The sequence below is a fragment of the Vulpes lagopus genome, chromosome 2, assembly GCF_018345385.1.
Source record: "Vulpes lagopus strain Blue_001 chromosome 2, ASM1834538v1, whole genome shotgun sequence".
Classification (NCBI taxonomy): Eukaryota; Metazoa; Chordata; class Mammalia; order Carnivora; family Canidae; genus Vulpes; species Vulpes lagopus.
This window is the reverse complement of record NC_054825.1, coordinates 87,274,725-87,293,201: the sequence shown is the minus strand read 5'-3', so window position 1 is coordinate 87,293,201 and position 18,477 is coordinate 87,274,725.

The following is an 18,477-nucleotide window of genomic DNA, read 5'->3' as shown; positions in this document are numbered from 1 at the left end:
AGGCGGCTCTGGCTTGCTCTCAGCTTGCTGTCTGCACACTGACTCTGCCTATGACACTTTAAAAAGTCCTCCTCCCTCGTCACACCCAAAGAGATACTGAGTTATTGATTTGGAAGGCAATTGGGACATCAGAAGTTTGAAAAGCTCTGCAGGTGATACTAATCCTATTTAGGGGCAGCAGGTCTGAGCATGAAATGAGAAGAGGTCTTGAAGGAAGAAGGGTTGTTGGTGTCCTCTCTAGTATCAGAGACCCAGTACCAGTAGTAGGAAGGGATAAGGAGACAGACTTGGGCTCAATGGAAAGAAGAATAAAGGCTTTGAGTTGTGCTGAAAAATGGCTTGGCCATAAGGGAGCTTTGATGACTAGAGGTGATAAGGGGAAGTCCAACCACGGACTGGGAATGGTGACCACGGCCAGGGATGAGCCAGCCATACGTAGGCAACCAGCAGCACGTCAAGCCCCTCACCTTTCATTCAGAGTAGCTCTGCTTGCTTTCTTTTTCTATATTGGGCTTCCCCATAAGATTTCCTTTGAAGGAGATCTGCTCACAAGAAAGAAAAAAGGTTTTAAAACCACTTAACTAGTTGACCTTTATGGCTATTACGACTCTGAAATTCTGTAGTATTAAGCACTGTTTGATGTTTTCTAAGAAACCAGGCTACTGATTGATGCATTCTTCTGAAGTCTGGGGAGGAAGAAAGGGGAGCATGAGAAGCATGGAAAGTGTGAGTAGAAGGAGGAGGGCTTCTCTTAGTTGGAGGCCAGATGCAGGAGCCCTCAACCCTATCCAGGATGGGAATTACCTGGGAGCTTTTTAATAATCCCCCCCCCCAAACCAATTAGGTCAGAGTCTTTGGGGATGATGTCTGGTGATAGGTATTTATATAACGTAGTAGGGTTGACAGCCACTAGTTAAAAGGTGACCAGTGAGAAATGTCCTGTACGCATGTGTACATGTTAGACAAGCTCTGACACCAGGGTCTTAAACTTCAGGTGCATCAGAACCACCTGGAAGAATTGTTCAAACACAGATTGCTGAGCCCCACCCCCCAGAGCTTCTGATTCAGTGGGACTGTGACCACCAGGCCCCAAATTTGCATTTTTGACAAGTTCCAGGTAATGCTAATAATGCTGACCTGGGACCACACTTTGAGAATCATTGCCCTAACAAAAGGTATTTACTTTTTAAAAATGTATTATTATTTTTAAACAAAAGGTATTTTCTTTAGACCTTAAAAAGAACCTGCTGAAGCGGCAAGTCAATTCACAGTAAGGCACCCTCGATTCAAAATGACAGTGGCACTTTTTCCCTCTGTGGTCCTCCTTGCAAAAGTACATTAACTTAGCCCGATCAAGAGAGAAACATCAGACAAATACCAGTTGAGGCACGTTCTACAACATATCTGGCCAGTAATCCTCCGAACTGTCAAGGTCATCCAGACCAAGGAAAGTCTGAGAAACTGTCACAGCCCAGAGAAGCCTTAGTAGACATGGCTACTAAATGTAATGTGCTATCTTGGATGGGATTCTGGGTCGGAAAGAAGACTTTGGGGAACAACTGAGAAAAGAATGTACCAATATCAGTTCATTAGTTGTGGCAAATGTACCATACTTACATCATATGGTAATAATTGGGGAAACCAGGTGTGGCATAGATGGTAATTCTCTATAATATTGCCTGAGGCTAATTACAATAGTTCTGTAAATCTAAAACTGCTCTAAGATAAACAGAGTTTAGTAAAGCAGGGCAGGGAGGGGAGGGGCTTCCTGGCTGTTATATTACAAACCATTCCTCATGGCAGGTGTAGAGTTGTTGTCTTTGAAGAGCATCAAGGAAAAAATAATCAAATAATTGTATTTTCAGTTTGAATCCTTGCTCTGGATAAATTATATAAAATATCTTTAATTCATTTTATTTATAGATGCATGACTTTAAAACGATTCTTAGAGCTGTACTTTAAATATATATGTATATACATATATAATATATAAACACACACGTTTATCTCAGCACATTTATAGCTAAAGGACTAGGTAGCTGGCTTGTCTTTATTACAATGCAGCCATGCAGTGGGAACGCAAGCCTACATAAGAAAGGAATCTGTTGCAATGATCTAAAATTCTTGTTAGAAATTTTTAATCTTTAGGATATACTTAACTGGAAATGATTTCGATGGTTCTCTCTCTCTTCCTCTTTTTGGCTGTTCTAAGAGGATCTGCTCAAGGTGGTCTGGGTGAAGCAAAATCCCACAGGCAATATTTTGCTGCTGCTTTGTAGCTACGAATCACCCCAGATCATTGGCTTCAAGAGTGAAATTTATCCAAAATTTAAGTTTTAATGTGTCCTTTTTAATGTGGGCTCACAGTGTGTGTGTGTGTGTGTGTGTGTGTGTGTACGTGTGTGTGTTTCTCAGGAACCCAACTACTCTTTGGTTATGTTTGTATATTAATTATCCAATATTGATGTTATTTCCCCAACTTGGCTTTAGGTCCTCTCAGCCTATATTATTGGTTGTTCATAGTCCCTGCCATAGTACCTGGCAAGGTTTGAAATAGTAAGCAGCAATCACATCTGGAAAGGAGATAATAGTTTAAGGCCAAACTTAACGCCTCATGTGCAGCTACAGTGGATTGGACCTAGCAGACACCATTCATCTTTTGATGCCAGGTTGGAACCATTTGTCTTTCCTTTCTTTTTTTTTTTAAATTTTTATTTATTTATTTTAGAGAGCAAGTGTGTGCACGCAAGTGATGAGGGGCTAGGAGCAAGAGGATCTCAAGCAGACTCCTTGTGATCTCACAATCCTGAGACCATGACCTGAGCCAAAACCAAGAGCTGGATGCTCAACCAATGGGCCACCCAGGCACCCCAACACGCCCATTTATCTTTTCTTATCAAGTGGCTTAACTGTACATTTGTAGAAGTTAAATGAGGAAATCAGATTGGCAGTGGTCTAAATAATAGCTTTAAGGTGAAAGGTCAGATAACTGATTCATTTTCCAATCAAGAAGGGCCCCCAGGGGATAAGAATGCAAAGTTAAATGCAAAACTCAAAATTTAAGGCAAAAGGTTCTCATCATCTGGACTTTCCTCTTCCCAAATTGAGTAGCAATTCTGGAAATAGCATGACCAAACTTTAGAGAGCTTTTCTGGGGATACTAAGCACCATTCTAATGAGCTCATTTCATCTTCACAGAGGCACAGAGACGGTAAGCAAGTTGCCAACATTCACACAGGTTGGAGTGAAGTCAGGATCCTAATCTGGGTTGTCTGGCTTCAAAGCCCATGCTCTAAACAATTAGCTCTCCTGCCTCCCTTGGCAGAAGAAGGATACCAGAAGTCCTAATCTTGACTACCTTGGCTAATGGTCTCCTCCAGGATCTGGACTGGAACTTTCCAGGGACCTCCACAACTGCCTAAGGCCTAGAAAGAGAATTTCCTATCACTTAGCTGTACTTCTATCCATTCTGCTTCTTACATGACTACCACCACCATCACCACTAGCAACTGATAAATATTGATTAAGTTTCCGTTCTATGCTAGGTACTGTGGATACAAAAATGAAAAGGGAACTATGGAGGAGATAGACGCCCAGGCAAACAAACTGACAAAAATCCCAAACAGCCTCTGGTAAAGGCCAAAAGAAAGAGCTGTGGGAGCCCACATGGGCCGGGACTCACTTTGCCTTGATTCGCAGCGCCATGACTCCCTTCCTCTCTCACTTAGGTTCCCTCTGTTACTTCCTTGATTTTTTCAACTTACAACTCACAAGCCTAAATGGCAGAGATTTGAAGTTCTCTCCATAAGGCGTTGTGTTGTTCAGAAGGAAGACGTTCTGTCCATCTGATAAATAACATAGATGAATAGAGGCTCCAACTCAGAATATGCTTATCTACTTTCTTCCCCCCAGAGGACATTTATATCTAAGTTCCTCCTATCCGGGGTTTGCTTTCCAGGGTTTCCGTTACCCACAGTCAACCGTGGTCTGGAAGCAGATGATCCTCCTGGTGTATGAGAACCTAACACCACGTTACAATTCCTACATCATTCACCTCATTTCACCTCGTCATGTGGGCATTTTATCATCTCACATGGTTATGTGAAGAAGAAAGGTGAGGACAGTACAGTATTTTAGGAGACAGAGAGACAACATTCACATAACTTTTATTACAGTTTGTTGTTGTGATTGCTCTATTTTATTGTTGGTTTTTGTTGTTAATCTCTTCTTGTGCCAATTTATAAATTAAACTCTATTGTAAGTATGTGTGTAGAGGGAAAAACATAGTATATGTCGGGCTCAGTAGTCTCCATGGTTTCAGGCATCCACTGGGGGCCTTGGAACATATTCCCCGTGGAGAAAGGGAATGACTGTACTCAGTTCCTTCTTCCAGGGCAGGAGTCTTCGGTGCCATATGCAAGTTATGCTGGCAGCCTTGCCCTCTCTTTGTATCCCTATCTACCACAATAACAAACAGTGTTGTTGAGGAGTTGTTGTTGACGTGTTACCTTTCAAAAACACTCTCTTGTCACAGGATAAGCCTCTTCCTGATGATGGATCATTGTTATCTGGCCTGACAAGCAGCCCTGTTGCCATGGAAAGCGATGGGATCAGGTGTGTTTTTTGCCTGCATCACTCCTACTGGGTGAGACAAGGGCTGCTCTGTACGTCATGCGTGGCTGGCCTGTGGCAGCCTGCGGCCAGACTTTTCCTGCGGGTGAAACCTAATCAACAGATCAGAAGCAGATAATATCAAGACCTCTGTTTGATACGTTAATAGTGACAGATAGGCTTCTACAATTAATAGCACAGAACCCTTTGACAACAAAGTTGTTGTGGGTGAAGAAAACACTCTAGTCACCAGATATGGGATGTGTTCACATAAACACAACCTCACGTCACTACTTGTCACCACAAACTGTTTTGTTCTAGAAAATAGTCTGCGTTCATCCTCTGATCTTGATTTTCTACATAACAACATTCTCGGTTTATATGCCCTTTGGCAAGTGCAGTGAGCACCGTTTCCTGTTTCTAAACTTGTAGACAACCATTCATATATCTCCCAGTTGTCAATTTTAACCAGATAACAGCGGCCCCTTCTTGCTGCTTTTTTATCTTTAGCTTAGGTTAAGAGGACTCTAGAAGTAAAGCTGTTTATTTATTTGATAGAATACTCTTAACTAATTTAACTAAATTTCCATGTGGCTTGTAATTTTCAAAAGGAAATGAGGAGAGATATATGCTACCATTCCTATAGCCTAAAAAAGCAAGTGATATCAAGATTAACGATTTGAAAGTGTTAAAGCAATACATGCTTTAGTTTTTCTTCTCTGTCCAGAGTGAAGGCAAGAAAGAATCATCAATGTAATTTTAACTGGCAGACGACCATCAAAACAAGAAAACTGTAAGTTCAGCAAATAGGTCACTGGTCTGAATCAGCAGGGCCTGTGCACACTTTGTAGGTCAAAAACATTTTAACACTTCTCACAATCTGTATACTCTTGCAATAAAGTTGAGTGACTTCCTTCACTGGTGAGTGTTACTTATGTACTGCTACTATGTGCTAGACACCAACCCAGGCTTTTTCTCTTGAGATGTTAACATTCTGAAACCATTACAACATAGAAGAAGCATTGCTAAAAGCAAAATATGCTTATCAAACAATTTGAAAAATGCATTAAAGCAGAGGAAAAAATGTCACTCAGGAATAACCACCATTAATAGGGTGGAGCATGTTCTTGCTTTTTGTTGGTTGTGTTTGTGTGTTTTTTAAGCAAAGCTGCCAGTATACCATTTATACAATTTATCATTTACTTCCTCTTTTGCTTAGTTTTTGGTTTCTGTACACTCTTCATAAACTTATTACTGCTTATGTAATGTTTGCCTTATTTGTAACAAATATTTTCTTTTTTTCCCCATAAACATGCTGTGTAGATCACAGGTTTCTTCATTTCTAAGTCAAAAGTTTGTCTTGACCACAGTAAGGTTCTTTGGAAAAGCTAACCTCCCTCGTGTTTTAGGATGGCTCTCCCATTTTCTTGGAGATATAAACACATACACACACCGCCATGCCCTGTGCTACCTTCCATGTCTTTGTGGTACATTCAGAATTGGGGGGTATCCCTCCAATGAGTGAGCTTTTCATGTCTTTGCTGGTGAATTCAAGACATGGTACCTAATATTTAACCCCCCTTAGCTCCTTTACGGCCATTCTCCCATCTAGGAAGATGTTTTCTCCCCAGTGCAGGGTGGGAAGAGGAGTGGAGATGGAAGAGGGTGGGGACAGTGGACACTTCCTATCATCTCCCTTCTCCCAGGAAGGCAACTCCAATCTGGTGCCTCCTAGGTCCTTATCTTTCAAATAGCGGCTTAGACTCAGAGCCACTTGGAAATACAAAAACACTCTTACCTGAGTTGGGAAGGGTGAGAATTGCCCAGGTGGGGTTAGAAAGCAAAGCCTGGATCTGTAGGCTTCCATGTCCTTAAATAAAGAGAGTAAAATTACCATTTTTACTCTTTTGAGTCTCCTCAGATGATAGAAACTGTTCTCCTAATAGCTGGCATTTTCATGTGATGGATGTGGCATAATTTATCAAACCATTGTCCTCAGGACAAAATCTGAACTTCTAACACGATGTACAGGACTGCCCCTATTTGTCTCTGCCTATCTCTTCTTGCAAACTTACAGGTTCTCCAGCCAATATTTACCTCCAGGTCTTTTTTTTTTTTTTTAACTTTTTAAAAATATTTTTATTTATTTATTTATTTATTTATGAATGATAGACATAGAGAGAGAGAGAGGCGGAGACACAGGAGGAGGGAGAAGCGGGCTCCATACCGGGAGCCCGATGTGGGACTCGATCCCGGGTCTCCAGGATCGCGCCCTGGGCCAAAGGCAGGCGCTAAACCACTGAGCCACCCAGAGATCCCCTACCTCCAGGTCTTTGCATGTCCTGTTCCCTTTTGCTGGAACACTCTTCCCTTCTGATTACTGATTATCTTTTTCACATTTTAGTTTAAATGTGACTTCCTTTGACTAGGTCCCCTCTGCGTTGAACTTCTGTAGCAAATGTCATAATTACTTGATTAACCACTTTTCCTCTCCCTAATTATAGGTTCTGCAAGAATAAGAACTGTTATGTTGTATTTGGCTTCTGTTATATCTCAGTGTTGGACACATTAGATACTCAATGAAATATTGAAATGATTAGTGGACATTTAGAATGCATCCTTTTTTTTAATGCAATGCTGAAATAAAAAGCTTTTATGCAGGATTGTTTGTCCATGATTTGGAAGTTTTAAATTACTTTTTGACGATATATTCTTGGAAGTAAGATTAGTAGATCAAAGAATATAAACATCTTTAAGGCCTCTTGAGAAACAAAAGATTGTTTTCCAGAAAGTTTTACATTCCTACCAGCAGTAAATGAGATTTCCTGTTTCATTGTACTCTTATCAGCACTTTAGGAAAATAAATTATTTTTTCTCATTTGATAGTAAGAAAGATTCCCTTCTGCTTGTTTTAATCTTGCTGTGGTTAAATAGTAAGATAGATGATTTTCATTTAGTTTAAAATTTATTTATTATTTGCTCTGTTATGAATTATCTGGTATCTCCTGACCATTTTCATTCGAATGTTCATGTTTTTCTAATCCATTTTTATAAGCTTTTTATGTTTTTTTAAGCTCTTTTTGTTTTAAAGAGGTTAGATTATTATTATACTCATTGTAGATCTTTCTCTCTGTTATATTTCTAAATCATGTCCTTAAATTCAATGTTTTTATCGGGTCAGGTGTCTCATCATTTCCCTAGGGATTTCTTAACATGACTCAAACTTAAAGTGCTCTTCACTGTGAGTGACCAAATAAATATTCAGTTATTTTTCTCTTGGCCTGTAAGCAGTTAGATTCCTTTGTCTCTCTCTCTCTGTGTGTGTGTGTGTGTGTACTTGTGTGTGTGAATTTATATGCATGTGTTTTTGGATCTCAGCCACTGAGAACTTAATGGAAAGTAGGAAGGATCGTCTTTTGCCAAAAGGACTGACCAATTGTCTCAACATGATGTGTTAGATAATCTTTTCTTTTTAATGATTTAAGGTGTCTCTTTTCACTGATTCAAAAACAATTTTACTTAGGTTTAGTATATCTTCCTGGAGTGGGATCTGTTTTCATCATTCTAGGTTTTAGGGAGAGACTTTCAGTGGGTAAGGTACCTTCTTCAGCATTTGTTCTCACTGGCTGTGTTCTTCTCTCTGGTCTGCCTACTGGGTGCAGAGTCACTGAGGCTAAATCTGAGGTATTTAGGGAAGATTGGACTCAGGATCTGAAACAATGTGTGTGTGTCAAGGCACAATGCATTTGCATGAAAACCTACCAGGCTAATCTAGTCATATTAATGAATGTCTTTCTGGCATTTTCAGAGCCTAGCTTTAATTTGTCTGACACTAGATCTAAAAACACACAGCTTATGAACAGGTGTCTACTAAAAAGTAAGAGTTATGACAAGGACAGAATATCTGCCACCATTCCTAGTATTCAAGAGACCCAAGTCTCCAGGGTGATTGTTTCTTCTTTGACAGAACATTGCACAGTTGTACAAAGGGGGGGAATGCCAGTCTTAACAAGAAAAGAGTTGACAAAGTGTTTCCTTTACAGGAAACCACTAGCCACACACTCAGAAAGATAGGTGGGAGTACCCATCTCTGTATTAAGTTAATTTGCTCTTTCTCTCTCTCTCTCTTTCATTCTTTCTTCCTTGCTTTTTTGCTTCTTTGTTGTCTTTTGACTCAGTTATAGAATATCCTAGTTCTTGCAAGTTGGTCCCTGAAAAATTAGTCACAGTATTTAACATCTCAAGTTATGAAGCATTGTCAATATTACTTTTCTGCATTTTCCATAAATGGAACATTGGAAGTAGAGACAAATGATTATTTTTAAGTTTCAAGAAGCAATGGCAGGGAAAGGATCCTGCTGTTTCAGGAAAGTATTATAATTTGTATCAAAATGTTATAGGACTTTAAAAAATGATTTTATTTATCTATTCATGAGAGACACAGAGAGAGAGGCAGGGATATAGGCAGAGGGAGAAGCAGGCTCCCTACGGGGAGCCTGATGAGGAACTTGATCCCAGGACCCCAGGATCATGCCCTGAGCCAAAGGTAGACACTCAACCACTGAACCACCCAGGTGTCCCAAAATGCTATAGAATTTAAATGGAAGCATTTTAAGAGTCTCCTCAAACTCTGCCCAAAAATGTAGATCTTTGTTTTGAAATAAATTAGTTCAATCTTTATCCTGAATTCAAATACAGCATTTTTTCTCCTCCTGAATCTTAGACAAATCTCATTAACATTCCTTTTCTTTGTTATTATTTATTTATTTATTTATTTATTTATTTATTTATGCAAGCCTATTATAATTTCTGCTTCTGGATGTGTGTTTGGATAGGGGTGGGGGTGTTACAAATATTTAAGATGCTCTAACGTGTTGTCGTTTTGTAAGTAGTAGAGAGCAAGTAACAGAGAGACCAACTCATACCAGCTTAAACCTGTTCCCCACTTCCTACTCCCTCATCCTCTACCTCCTTACCTGTACTTCTTTTCCTTTTCCCCATAGCATTTATCACCCTCTAACATACTATCATTTTACTGATTATGCTTATTGTCTATTGTTTGTCTCCTGTTCCATAAAGACAGGGATTTATGTCTATTCCATGCATTAATGCATTCTAAGTGCCTGTTACTATATCTGGCACATAAGTAGATACCCAATAAATATTCATTGAACTCAAATTTCATCAACTGACATCCCTGAAAAGTCCACCAGTTTCTGGTGAGGTAGGGTCCTTTAGCTCAATGATGGCATCCAGGACCTAGTTTTTCATTATTCTCATTGTTTACTTTGTTTTCCTTAGTATTGACTCTATCTGAAGTCGGGCTCCTCTTATGGTCCACAGATGGCTCTAGCTCCAGGGCTTCTCATTCAAATACACAAGGTGGACATAGAAGGTTTATCTTGCTCTCCCAGGAAAAGTTTTGAGAGTCACTCTGAAGTAACTGTCTTAGGTCACTATCACTGTGACCAGGAGAATAGATGTGCTGATGGTTTAGCCTAGGGTGCATGTTCCCTTTTTACCACCAATGAGCCTTTCAAGAATCACATGGGTCCCAAAACAGAAATTGAGGGTCTGCTGGAAAGGGGAAAGTGGAGAATGGATGTCCACACTACTCAGAAGAAGCACATTAACCAATAAGGGTTTACCATCATGAGCGACAAGAATTTGGGAAATCCCCTCTCTATTCTTCCTAGTTTATGTGACCAGAGCTGAGATTAGATTCTGTGTATGTGGTTAGATTGAGCTTGTTTTCTCATTTTTTGGCAAATTTGAGATTTTCTAAAAGTTGAAGGAATCCTCTAATGAGATTCAGGAGAGCAAACAAAAAGCAGACTTTAAGGATTTAAAAAAGATTGTTGCTTCTTCATTCTTCTCAATGACAGAATTCATCAGAGTTTTAAGAAAAGCAGTCATTTCACCCCTTTTCAGTTTAATTCTTCATTGGCTTGCCAGATGGTGGTATTTCTTCATTTCCATCTTGGACTTTTTATCCAAGTCAAGTAGCATAGACAGAGGCTCCAAGTTTGTAGCCAGTGGCCATGAAAAGGATGTTATCCAGAGCTGCTCTTAGCCAAGCAGAACTCATTGGTGTCTAGAGGGGACCAACTCACAGTGATAATGGCTCCTTCCTTACCCTTCCTCATCCCTATATTTATTTATTTTTAAAATTTTTTAAAGATTTATTTATTTTTACAGAGAGAGAGTGTGCACATGACTGGGGGGAGTGGCAGAGGAAAAGAATCTTCCAGCAGATTCCCCACTGAGCATGGAGCTGAAGGTAGGGCTCCATCCCACATGAGATCACAACCTGAGCAGAAACCAAGAGTCTTGGGATCCCTGGGTGGCGCAGCGGTTTGGCGCCTGCCTTTGGCCCAGGGCGCGATCCTGGAGACCCGGGATCGAATCCCACGTCGGGCTCCCGGTGCATGGAGCCTGCTTCTCCCTCTGCCTGTGTCTCTGCCTCTCTCTCTATCTCTCTGTGACTATCATAAATAAATAAAAATTAAAAAAAAAAAAAAGAAACCAAGAGTCTGAGGCTTAACTGACTTAGCCACTTAGGTGTCCCGTCCCTGTATTTATTAACTGGGCATTCAAACCCATGTACAGTGCTATTTACTTTGGCTACCTGTAATTCTATAATCCAGGGCAGGTTACTACAGGTAAGTACTGGAGATGGTGCAATTTCCTAAGTTATATATCAAGGTAGTATATGTGCCAGAAGGTGCAATTCAGTCTCCAGGATTTTAGTCTCCTGCCTTATTCATAAGGGAAGCACTCTCATTTTCTAATACCTCAGCTTACAGAAATAATATAAGTGATCATTATTTTCATTACTCCAGCTGGCTCCTCAGTACAATATTGTTCCTTTGGAGGAGTGTTAATCAAGTATGAATTACTCTGAGAAGGAAATATGACCACACACAGCCGTTCACAGTCCAGTCCCTGCCCGCCTCCATGACTCCATCTCGTGCTGATTTCCCCTTTTGTCATTCTATTTCAAACACACTAGGCTTTAAATTACTGAAAGAATCTAAAATCTTTCTTTCCTTGGGGTCTTAAGCTGTCTGGATTCAAGTTCTGCCTTCACCACTTATTATCTGAGTAACGAAGGTATTACTTATCCTGTATGTATTTCATTTTGCTCATTTGCAAAGGGGTCCTAGCAATAGTTCTACTTCACAGACTGCGTTAGCATTAAAGGATATATGTGAAGTTCTTAGAGTGACCCTAGTTCATAGTAATTAAAAATGTTAGCTCTTTCTATTCGTTTTCCACCTCCCTCCCCCATTTCCTCCCTCTTTCTAGAAACTCCTTCCCTTCCTTTTTCCAAGTCTGGATTTTTTTTCTTTTATATTTGAAGTATGCTTGCCAGGCAATGTTATGATAGTTTCAGGTGTACAATGTAGTGATTTAATAAGTCTGCATGTTATGCTATGCCCACAGCAAGTACAGCTACCATCTGTTACCATATGAAATATTATAATACTATTGACTGCATTCCCTGTGCTATGCCTTTCATCTCTGTACCCAGATCTGGATTCTCAATGATTTAGTTGTTGTATAAACAATCACTACTTCAGAGGCCTTTTCTGGCCATGCTACCCTAAGTAGTTCCTTTGTTCTTTTCTCTCACACCTCTTGCTTTCCTGCACTGCATCTGTTTTGTGCAGGAAATAGATTTATGTGCAGTTATAGATTTGTTTGCTTTAATTTATAGTCCATTATCTTTTTCCATGAATAGACTGAAAATTCCATGACAGAAGGGCCCTTGGCTGTTTAATTCATCACTGCATATATTACATGTGTCTGCACACAACAAGGTCAATACATATTTAGGAACAAAAACCTCAATCCTCTGAACGGTAGGGGAGCTTTAAGGGGAAACTGAAATTCTGGATCATGAGTAACTCTGTAATATACTGTGCCAGAAACCACACTGCTGGGTGGGCATCAGTTTGGGGAAAAGGGGAGTCCCTCCTATCTAAAAGAGATTGCCGTGCAACCTAAAACATTTCCAATGTCCAGAGCCTCAGCTGCAGAAGTAGAGCGAAATGCCAAGAAAGACCTCAGAGAAGCTTCATGAAGGGATCTGATTCAGTAGCATGTGGAAGATACCTTCTAGGAACCTCCACAAGTATTTAGAAGATACCTTTCAGGGAGGGTTGAAGGTCTGCTGTTCCTAGGCTATGAAAGAACCGGTGAAACTTGGGTAAGGCCAGAGGAAACTTGAATTACACAGTATTAGTATTACCATGACCAATACTCATCCCCATGTGCAGGTGCAGAGAGAAATACTCCAGCAAAGATCCGCTGCTTGTTCATGAGAGTGTCACAGTAAGGGAAGAAAGAGCACAGTTTTATCAACATTCTCATATAATCACCCATATGACCTTAACAGGCTGCAGAGTGGGGAAAATGGATTATTTTCTGTTGTACTGAAGCTTTAAAAAAATCACATTTCCAGTATTACCCAACACAAAGCAACTGGCACATGTTTATCTTATCTGAGCACCTGGGAAAGGGGCAGCTGATAAATGTATTTAGTTAGCAGGGGAAATGTTCACACCGACACTTTTAATGGAGAGGGTGATCACCTGAGAGGAAGTCACATCTCTGCTCTTTTTACCCCTTACTGGTTCCATTTTAAATCTTGTAACAGGAGTTTATAACAGAAAATGTGAGCAGCCCTCCTCCCTTGTTCCTCAGCCAATCCTAACCCTTAGAGGCAACCACTAATTTCTTAAAAGATTTATTTATTCAGTTAAGAAAGAGAGAAGGAGAAGAGAGGGGCAGATAGAGAATCTTCAAGCAGACTTCCCACTGAGCACAGAGTCTGACCTGGGCATGGCTCCATCTAAACAACCCATAAACTCATGATCTGAAACCAAGTGTCAGACACTTAACTAACTGAGCCACAAGGTGCCCTTTGAAGCAGCCACTAAGAAGGCAGGTTTGTGGGCATTATCTCACTCTTTCCACATGTATTTTCACTCACATATACCCCATCACTTTGTATGATCAGCTTTTGATTAATAGGCATCCTCTTATTGATTCACTGTTTCCAGTATTTTCTTGACTACAAACAATGCTGCAATGTGAGGACTTGTACAAATAACTTTGCATATATTTTAGGATATCTATAATCTAAATTCTTAGATGTGTAATGGCTGGGCCAAAATCATGTGGACTGACAATTTCTGGGGCCCAATTCTGATTGTATGTCTGCTTGTGAATGTTGATGTGGACACCCTAACTCCTTTGGTCTGAGTTTGGACTAGATCGTTGAAAGCCCTTCTGGCTCTTACCATGGTTTAAGTCTAAGATCCTCAGGATCCTCTAGATGATGGCTGCATTACCCTAACTTCTAGGCTATGATTTTTAGAAAGATTCTTGATTCTAGAAGAAAACCAGAGAGAGAAGGAAGATGAAAAGCAAATGAGCAAATGCAGCTGAAAATGAACACATATTTTCCATAAATATCAAAAGAGGACAGAATTGTCCCAGTGTGGGCCAAATAGCCTTAGTGATCATAATAAGATAGAGCAAAAAGTAGGGCTTTTACCATGAGTAGACAACATAGATATTTGAACTAAGAGTCTTGATATTTAAAGAGACTAGATTTCTTTGTACTGAATGGAAGGATATCATACCAGGCTTGGCACCAGCCTGATCCATACCCTTTGAGCCCTAGTCCTTGTGACTGTGTCATCAGCTTGTTTCATAAGAGAACATGGCTAAACCTGCCCTATCTTTGGCTAAGGATCCTTTTAGGAAAATCCAGGGTGCTGCTGAAGTGTTGTAGGTGACTCAGGTAGTAGAATTCTGCTTTTGAGTCAGGACAGAATTCTTTCTTTTCCTTGGTGTGGGCGTTTAGTCACTGGAGCTAGGCTCTAAAGCCTTATTTAAAGGTCCATAAACATTTCTTACAGTATTCATTATCTTGAAAAGGCAGTCTCATTTTAATCAAAAGATTTGTCAACTATTTCCTAAAGATTCTACTTCAAGTGTAGTTGAAGATGTTGCTATTCATTTTCTTTCTAGGAATAATAGGCTTGACCCTGGAGAATGATCACCATGTTTCCGTCTGTAACTCAGATACAACTAAGATATGTCAACCCTATGACAGAGATTTTAGAGTGTTCCTAAATAAAAACCAATAGTTAATCTTACAGCAATTCACTCTAGATAACTGGTAAAGCTTCTCCTTATTACAGTTTTGAACTTTCCCCAATTTAATGTGTAGTATCATATCCTTAATCTTTATTACAAAAATTTCCTAAATTTTATGAAACAGACAATTGAGGAATGCTCAAAAATGACTAGGCTTTATGGGAGGAAAACAGAAAACTGAAATAGTTTCTTAAACAAGACATGTAAACATGCATATAGGTACAGTTTGGAATTTCTCTAAAATAGCATGCCAAGAATAACTTCAATGAATGCTCTAAAGCTAAAACCCCAACCTGCACACATGCTGTTTTCTTTGGTGCTTAAATGTGCTGACCCAAGATGTTAAAAGCCACATTTATTCCTCTAACATAAATCTATATTGTTACCAATCAAGAAACATTGAGATAAAGAAGTATACACATGATATTAGAGCTGATAGATGGCTATGTCTTATCTCAAATTCTCAAATGATCCATAAATTATTATATTGAATATAAATTACTATTTGTTTCCACTCAATCATTCATGCCAATATGATGACTTTACTTGCACCTTACATGTAAGAGTGAGAGCCTGTTAAAGTGATATATCATGCTCTTTGGTTCCGTAGCTGAGACTGCAAATTATCCCCAATATCTAGCTTTTCTCCTTCCTCAGTGATGGACTTTTGGCTAGGTCCAAAGCTGTGCAGAAGAAAAGACTGCATTTCTTAGGCTCCCTAAGGTGTGTCTGAGTGATGAACTTCTGACTAATGGGATATAAGGGGGAGGTGCCACGTGAGTAGTAGCTTCCGAGAACTTTCCCTAAAAGACCAATGACATCTGCACTCCAAGCTTCTTTCCAACTGCCTCTTGTTACTTGTCATGTAGCTCTGTAGTGGAACCACCCTCTTGGACCAGAACTTTAGAACCATAGCTTTGGGACAGCAGAAGAGAAAGCTGGATGGAACCTGGGTTCCTGAAAAATTTGGGGATCAGAGCTGTCATATTAGACTTAAGTTCCTACCTCCAGACTTTGATATGAAGAAAAGAGATTTCCATCTCTTCTTAAACCACTGTTAATGTATAGTTAATTCCTGTTATTCATCACCTATTCCTTTGATGGACATTAGCTTGATTTTCCTTGATAAAAAAACCTGACACATTTTTTCCCCCTGAAATCAGTATCAGGCTAGATGATCTAATGCATGGTCCAGCAAATGAACAAGAATGCTTCCAACTGGGATGACATTGAAAAAAAAAATCCAGGGATGCCTGGGTGGCTAAGTGGTTGAGCATCTGCCTTCGGCTCAGGGCATGGTCCCAGAATCCCTGGATCAAGTCCCACATCGGGCTCTCTGCAGGGAGCCTGCTTCTCCCTCTGCCTATGTTTCTGCCTCTTTCTCTGTATCTCTCATGAATAAATAAATAAAATCTTTTAAAAAAAAGTTCAGAATGGAAGCTTGCCATATGTTTAAATTACCCATATGTCAATAATTGGCATGGTGGTGTTTTGGTTAGAATGGTTATAGGTAATTTAAGCAATAGTGGTATTGAAATATGTAGAATGCTGATGGAACATTCTAATGGGAGTGGCTCATAGATTTTCCCTAACCTTTGCTATGTCAGGGCCAGTGAGCCTCTCTACTTGAGATCTCAAAGGGCTTTGACTGTCCAATTCCTCCCCATCCTGTACCAGACATACATCTTGTTGGGAACTGTGAGAACATACATTTACTCTTTTACCCTCATTTCTAATTTACCGGCTTTCCTTTTCTTTTCCAAATAATTTCATGCCAGCAATCCTTAGAAGAAAGAAAAAAATGAGGCAATATCCTGGCACTGCTAATGAGCCATATATCTGGAGAAATCAGAGGTGATGACAATGTAACTGGATTATTGTTTTACTAGTCTCATTAGGAAAAGTGCATGTTTAATTTATTTACATTTTAACTTACTTTAGTTATTACATATTAATTTATTATTACATTATTACACCACAATAATATTTTGTTGGCTTTTTCCTGAAGCATAAGATGAGGTTGGGTTAGTGTCACTGCTGTCTTATCCTGTTTTAATGAAAAGGGTTTTATTTATTTATTTTTTATTTTTAAAGAGAAAGACTTTAAACCCAACTAGCTAAATAATATGCAAGCTATTTGCAGAAGGCAGAAGTGGTCTCCAAATTCCTCTTTCTATAGAGTATTCTTATACTTGGGCCCCCAGCTTCTCCATGATTTTGCTCCAAAGGCTTCCTCAATCCTGGAAGTTTCCTTGTTTGTATTTCACGTCCACTCTATCTCCCCTCATAGCTACTTTCCTGTAATTTTGAAATTCCTTTTAGATTCTACTTGCATCATTTCAAATCCCAGAAGTAGTGCTTTTGTCATTGTCATTTACCTCACTGAAGACATCCCCGAAATGTGTCTCAAAGGAAGGACCCCCTTGGAGAAAGGGGTTGCCCGACAATGATTCATTCACTGCAGAGGTGGATTTTTTTTAATGTCATTTTCATTCTGGAAAGTAGGAAACTGGTTTTCCTGTCTTTTGAGGCATCACCACAGAACAGAAGCTGAAGAGCAGAACTGATCATGGTGGAAGTTTTAAATGAACATGGGAAAAGGGGATCCCAGAGGTTTGAGATCTGAGGAGGAGGTCCCATGGCTCACGCCTATCCTTCTCTTTCCCAACTAGCTGGAGAATTGAAGCGGCCTCTCTAACTAACGTGCAGCCGTGGAGTGACTCACAGTCAGCTGACGGAGCAGGAAGTCACCTCCAGCTGCAGTGACAGACGGGAAAGTCCAGAGTAGATTTAATGTACTTTTTAAGAAAAGGAAATAAGGCACTTTTTAGCTGATGGGCTGTGTCACAAGGGTAGAAAGCCCGATTACATTTGATATTGCTGTGCAAGGCATAGCCTAGGAATGCATTGATCTGGATATAAAGTCATTATTACAATATTTGCAAGCCACACATGTATGTTTTAGTCATTAAATACAGAACAGAGCTCTTGTTGGAAGAATGAAATCACTCAATCTTTACTGGGCTGGATTAAATAATAAATTAATTGCTTGAGTTCACAAAGGTAGCTGGTCGTAAGCAAAATCATGAAGCTAGACATCGTCTCTCTCAGCGTGGTGGCCTGAGTTTGGAGTTTTTCTCTTGTCCCAGGAGTTCAGAAATCTGAGGGGGCCCTTTTTCTTTTGAATGGAAGGAAACAAGCTGTTTTGTCAATCAACAAATCTGGAAATGCGCAGATTTGTAGTGTGCCGAGTACTCTGCAAGGGAGTATGGAAAGGCCAGATAGGAAACGATCTTTCAGGAGCTCTGCCTAGTTGGGGCCATGACCCGTAAACACACTGATAGATGAGTAGCAGCATAAGAAGTGTCTCAAGGAAGAATATGATGAATTACCAAATAGTGATGTCAAGAGGACAGACGTCCTGTGGGCGATAATAGGAAGGCAAGGTCGATGTGGATAAGGTTGGCCAGGAAAGTCTTTGTGCTAATAGTGGATGTGGAACTATAATACACTTTAAAGCTATGAGTAAGTGGCAAAGATCAAATTAGTTATCCCAAGAATGACAAAAGCCATGGTAGATATTTGAATACAATGGTGGTACAGGTATGAGAATCTGAAGATCTGGGTTCGTTCTGGTTCAGAAAGACTATTGAACAGAGAAGCCTCTATTTCCTCATCTATAGAATGGGTGTA